The 6,000-nt window shown below is 47.2% G+C and overlaps 1 protein-coding gene across 4 annotated transcripts in view; it reads right to left on the reverse strand.

Moving 5' to 3' along the window:
* Window positions 1-1,513, reverse strand: part of ITGB1 (integrin subunit beta 1) — a 64,667-nt gene extending 63,154 nt beyond the window's left edge. For 2 of the 4 annotated variants that reach the window (XM_080657261.1, XM_080657259.1), the window contains exon 1: window positions 1,199-1,496. The gene's annotated coding sequence lies outside the window, so the exon portion shown is untranslated. Of the gene's footprint in view, window positions 1-1,198 lie in introns of all 4 variants that reach the window. The other 2 variants (XM_080657258.1, XM_080657260.1) reach the window with 2 other exon arrangements.
* Between the last annotated feature and the right edge of the window lie 4,487 nt (window positions 1,514-6,000).

The raw sequence follows: 6,000 nt of genomic DNA on the forward strand, positions 1-6,000 counted from the left end.
CACATAAAGTGCACTGAGCTAAGCATGGCCTTCACTGTCACTATTAGAGTGATTATTACTTTTACTAGAGGCCAGAAGCATGAAATTTATGCAAGAGTAGGCCTTCCTTCCCCCGGCTGCTGGCACCACTTCCCTCTGGCACCCGGGACCTGGGCTTCGTCTGGAAGGACAGAAGGATGTCCAGTCTAATTAGCATATTACTCTTTTATTATAATAGATTATTAGTGTAAGTATTCTTGTTTCCATTTTAGAGATGAGGAAACGAAGCCGAAAGTATCATTTACCAGTGATCCCACCAATTAGTGCTAGGTTTTGACTCAAAAGCAAAAACTTGGTAAAATAAAAACTGCTTAGGCATAAAATACTTGTACTGTTTAAAACACCACTTATCATTATGAAGCATAAGAAAGGACACGCAATACACAGGATCCGAGCAGCGTCGGGCACTAAATCTCGCGGAGACCCAGGGGGACGCCCTGCGAGGACGCGCGTCGTCGGGCCTCCGCGGGCGCTGGCCTTGGCCGCGGACACCCCACGCCCACTGCGCCTTCCTCCCGCCCATCCCCCTGCGCTCTCCGGGCCTGCCCGGCCGGGCCAAGCCCACACTCACCCCGCCACAGGCGGAGGGCTGCCACCCACTCCGCTCCAAAGAAGGATGAGCAATCCCCTATCCTGGAAGCTAATCACTGAACTCAAGGTGGAGCAAAGAAAAAGCAGCCGACCTCAGGCTGGAGCGAGACGCGGCCCGGGCGGGTCTCAGTTCCAGAGGCCAGGGAGTCCCGAAGCGGCCTCCACCCGCTTCCTCGCCGGCTCGCGCCCCGTCGGCCGAGGGAACGCCCTCGGCCCGAGGTCCCTGGCCCTCCGGAACCCGACCACGCGTCAGGCGACGACCGCTCTGAGTGGCGGGTGTCAGGATGGCCGGTGTGGGGTCCTGGTACTCCGCAAGCAACCCCAAGCCCCGAAGTGACAGAGCCCAGACCTGCCACCCACCCCTTGTAAGGCGCAGGGCGGGCTCTGCGCCGTCGGGCGCCGGCGTCTGGGAAGCGAGGGGCGGCGGGGAAGGTCCGGAGGACCTGGGCGGCCCGCACTTCCGCTCCCGTCCAGGCCACACCAGCCCCGCCGTCCAGCACAAAGGTCCCTGCCGAGCTGCCCGCGCACGGGAGCCCGAAGCCGCCGCCCGCCCAGCCCAGGCCCCTACCTTCTCCGAGAGGCGTCCGGTCCCGCGCGGTCGGCTCGGGCCGTGGCTTGTCGGCTCCCGCTCGGCCTCTCCCGCGGTCTGGCGCGGCCTCTCTATCTCGGGCGGGGCGGGCGGCGGCTCTTCCTCCTCCTCCTACTTGGGGGCGAGAGGCGGGGACTCGCGGCCCGGAGCCGCCTCCAGGCCAGAGAGGACCCCCGCGGCCCTGCCTTCTCGAAGCGCCCCGCCCGCTCCTCCCGCTCCTCCCGCTGCCGCCGCCGCCGCCGGCCGCTCCCTCCGGAAATGCATTCCTCGCCGCGTCAGCCGCTCGCGGCGCCCGGGCGGGAGGAGGCGGCCGGAAGCCGGAGGCTCGGACAAAGGAGCCGGCCTGGTGGGGAGCGGGGAGCGGCCCGCGGCGGGGGAGGGGATCGCGCCTCTGCTGGGCCCGCGCGGTGCCTCAGTTTCCTATGCTGAGCGGAGTGGTGTGGGGTGTGCACCCGCGCTCCGGCATTCCCGCTGGTCTTAGGTTCTGCGTCCCGAAGCTGCACGTCTGTCCAACCTACAGTCCCGTATCTCTGGACTGTCCCGGCCCCTTCAGTTACGGGAACTTGGAGGTGGTCCCCTAACCTGTAGTGGTTCATGGGGCCCAAAACGTTTCCCTTTTGGAAGGGAATTAGGTAAAGCCAATATTGTTTTCCCAGAATGACAGTTTTCTTGACTTGTGTCTGTGAGAAAGGTGAATACTTGTGAAGAAGATGGATACCAAGAAAGATGGAGATGAGGAAAGTTTTAGAGAAAAACTGTCGAGTTGGGGAGCTGCTTTTGTGAGATTAATCGGATGGTCCATTTATGGGAAACATGGATGAGAAGGAAAAGTTTCATCCTTAAGAATACAGTTTCTATTTATCCTCACTTTTTTTTAGTAGTGGACATAGGGCCTGGAGAAGGAGCATTTAAGAGGAAAGGGTAACATTCATTATGAAAATGGCCGGGCGCATTTTCTTTTTAAATCATTATTGTTGAAAGTATTACATATGTTCCCTTTCCCCGCTATTGACCTCTCCCACCCCCACCCCGCCCCGCCACGACTGGGCACATTTTGATAAGAAGAGTGAAACTTTAACCAACCAACATCATACTGAAACCCAGTAATTTCAGAATATACTGCTGGCAAACTGAAAATGTGCTTTGCCAGTTGGTGAGCTGTAGCACCCAATTGGGAGCAGATACCAAATTATGAGGTCTATGAAACTGACAAATAGTGGTTCACTTGCCTGAGATTAGAAGCTGGGATGCCCATTTGGCTGCCAATCTTAGATACTAGAAAATACAGTAATCCCACCTGTGGAACATTTGCACATTGCTCACTAGTAAAATCAAATCTGCTGGTTAGATAATCTCTGAAGACCTCTAAGAAGGAGGATGATTTTTGGCACTTCCTTCATGGATGACCAAGCTTAAGAGTATAAATGTTGTCTCCATATTAATATTCCAATGGTAAAGCTTCCACCAGACATCAACATTCTTAATTTTAAAGGTCATTTCTTATAGCAATATTCTTTTCTAATATATCTCCTCTGGCAAGGGAAACAAAAGAAAAAATAAATAAAAGGGACTACATCAAACTAAAAAAATGTTTGCAAAGGAAACCATCAACAAAATGAAAAGACAACCCACTGAATGGGAGAAAATATTTGCTGATACATCTGATAAGGGCCTAATATCCAAAATTTATAAAGAATTTGTAAAACTCAATACACCAAAAAAAAACACAAAAATTCAATTAAGAAATGGCAAAGGACCTAAATAGACACTTATACAAATAGGACAGATAATCAATAGACAATGAAAAGATGCTCAATGTCACTAATCAGAGAAATGCACATTAAAACCATAATGAGCTATCACCTCACACCTGTCAGAATGGCTATCATCTAAAAATCAACAAGCAAGTGTTGGCAAGGATGTGGAAAAAAGGGAACCCTGGGACTCTGCTGGTGGGAATGCAGATTGGGGCAGCCACTGTGGAAAACAGTATGAAGTTACCTCAAAAAATTACAAGTGGAACTGCCCTCATGACCAAGTAATTCCACTTCTGGGAATAATTTCAAAGAAACCCAAAACACTAATTTGAAAGACTATATGTTACCCCTATGTTCACTGCAGTGTTATTTACAATAGCCAAAATTTGGAAGCAGCCTAAATGTCCATCAGTAGATGAGTGGATAAAAAAGCTGTGGTACAATTACACAATGGAATACTACTAAGCTGTATAAAAAAACAAACAAAACACACACACACAACAACAGGATATCTTACCTTTTAAAACAGCATGGAAGGACTTGGAGAATATTATGCTAAGTGAAATAAGCTAGTCAGAGAAAGACAAATACCATATGATCTCACATGTGAAATCTAATGAACAAAATAAACAGACAAGCAAAATAGGGACAAACTCATGATTACAGAGAACAGACTGACAACTGTCACAGGGGAAGGTTTTGGGGGCTGGGTGAGAAGGGTGAAGGGATTAAGAAAAAAAAGAACTAAAGACTATGGACACAGACAATAGTATGGTGATTGCCAGAAGGAAGGTAGTGTGGGAGGAGGTAGAAGAAGGTAAACGGGGATAAATGGTGATAGAGGGAATCTTGACTTGGGGTGGTAAACACACAATACAATATACTAGTACAGATGATGTATTGAAGAGTTGTATGTTTAAAACCTGTATACATTTTTTAAAAATCTTTATTGTGTTTTTTTTTTTTTCAGTAGGAATAAGTCTTTATTCATTTTATTTTCCCAGGGAAAAGAGGGGAAGGGGAAAAGTCAGCATGTGTTTTACAAAATGATAGCAAGTGGAAGTACCTGGCACAGCAAAATCAACCATCAAATAAACAATGCCCAGTGATGGAGGTCACCAAAGCCCAAGGGGGCTCAGTCCCCTGCAGTTTAGAAATGAGAAGGAATCAGGGAAAGAACAGACAAGTACATGCTTTCCTACCCTCCCACCCCCAAATTTCAAAATTTCACACAAAGCTTTGGTTTCTAGCAGTAAACATGGAGTTACATTCGTCCGTCTCCTATTAAACAATCTTGTGGCTACTTTGACATAAGTTTTTTTGTACCGGCATAAAAGTTCCTAAGTGACTTGGATATACATTCATCTCCCCTTTCTTGGTTTCCCAACCCCATTTTCAAAATGAAATGCCCCCTCATTGCTGCTCTCTACCCTAGGATTAGAAATTAAAACATAGCAATCTGAATGTTTGGCATGAATCACATATCAAGGAATGGTCTTCACTCAGGATATTGGGAAGAAGGGATGGAGCATTCTTCTTCAGGATTTTTGCACAAATCATTTAAGAGATGGGGTGACACCCCACATATTAAATGTGTATGCATGTGGAAAATGGGCTTTTGGAGGTGCAGATAGAAGAGGGTCAGAGTCAAATTTTAAGGACAGAAGATTTGGTTCAAAATAGGAAACAGGGGAAGAAAAAGCAAAAGAAAGGATGGTTTAAGACCCCCACTTCAAGAAGAGGTGTTCCCAAGGTTATGTTTCAGATCCTTTTTGCCTGGTGCAGAACCTTTTGTCAAAGATGCTTTGGCTACTTTTCTCAATACAAAAAAGAAGGTTGTAAACAATAAAACCCCAAAAGAACATGGAGAAAGACCAACACATTTACACAGACTAGGCCACCTAGCAATCACCAAATCAGCTGCTGTGAAGTCCTACAAAGCCCAGACAAACACAATAACTAGAGGGGGCAGCAATTGGGGAGATAAGAACCCAAGATCAGACACACATCACCCAATGCATTCTATTGCATTTGCCCTGTTTCAACACAGTGAGGTAGGATTTCAGTGATCTCACAGCATGTTAACGAAACTCGCTTTTCTCCTTTAGCTACTAAGACACTAATCATTGCTGCAGCAGGGAAGGACACTGGCTCTGAGTACCACAAAGAAGCCATTGCTTATGGTGTCTCTGGAAGCCAAAGAGAAAAAGCAAAGAGTTTTTAAAGGTTAAAGAATGTAGTCATTGCTTCATATATCCACCCCTGGGCAGCTCAAGATGGGTAGAGAGGTAGTGTTCTTTAAAGCTCTCTTTATCAACACACATATACACCTTGTTGTGCCTGGCAGGCCTAGCCCAGTCCAGGTAGGGATGGATCTGGTATGTAATGTGAGTCCCAAACCCCTGGGATTACAGGTATGGGACAGGAATCCTTGGTTACGCATATATAGACATCCTGCTTCTAATCTTGGCTTCCCCTCTGTGCCTTTCACCTAGCCCAGCCTCTCCTAACCTTTGCACCAGCCACTGGTTCCTGTTCAGACCAATTTCCAATCTTCTAGTAGGAGATCAAGTAATGAGGCTATCTCATTAAATTCTAGTCTTCCATAAAACATTGAAGGTGGAGGGGTTTCAAGAGGATACTATGGCAGAAAAGCCAGCTCTAATTGGCAAAAATGAGGTAGTTCAATAGACTATACACTCCAAATAGGTGTTCTCCCTGATGATAAAACAAAGTATTCCTGCTGTGCAGACCCGGAGCTCCTGCCCACTTATCCCTGAGATTGCTCATGTACCTGAGAACACAGTGCAGGAATGAGGGCTGTAGATTAAAATACACAAAAATACAAACCCAGAATATTTATATTATGAAAAAAAAAAAAGTCTAAATGCACAAGATACATCATTCGTACACAGCTAGTGCAGCTGCATCCTGGAGAAAGTGGGATCATAGGTGCAGTTATCCAAGGGACCAAATAAATAAAATTGTATTGGTCCAGAAATGGGCTGGGAGTGAGCTTATGAG

This window comes from Plecotus auritus (assembly GCF_963455305.1).
Source record: "Plecotus auritus genome assembly, chromosome: 1".
NCBI classification, from domain to species: Eukaryota; Metazoa; Chordata; class Mammalia; order Chiroptera; family Vespertilionidae; genus Plecotus; species Plecotus auritus.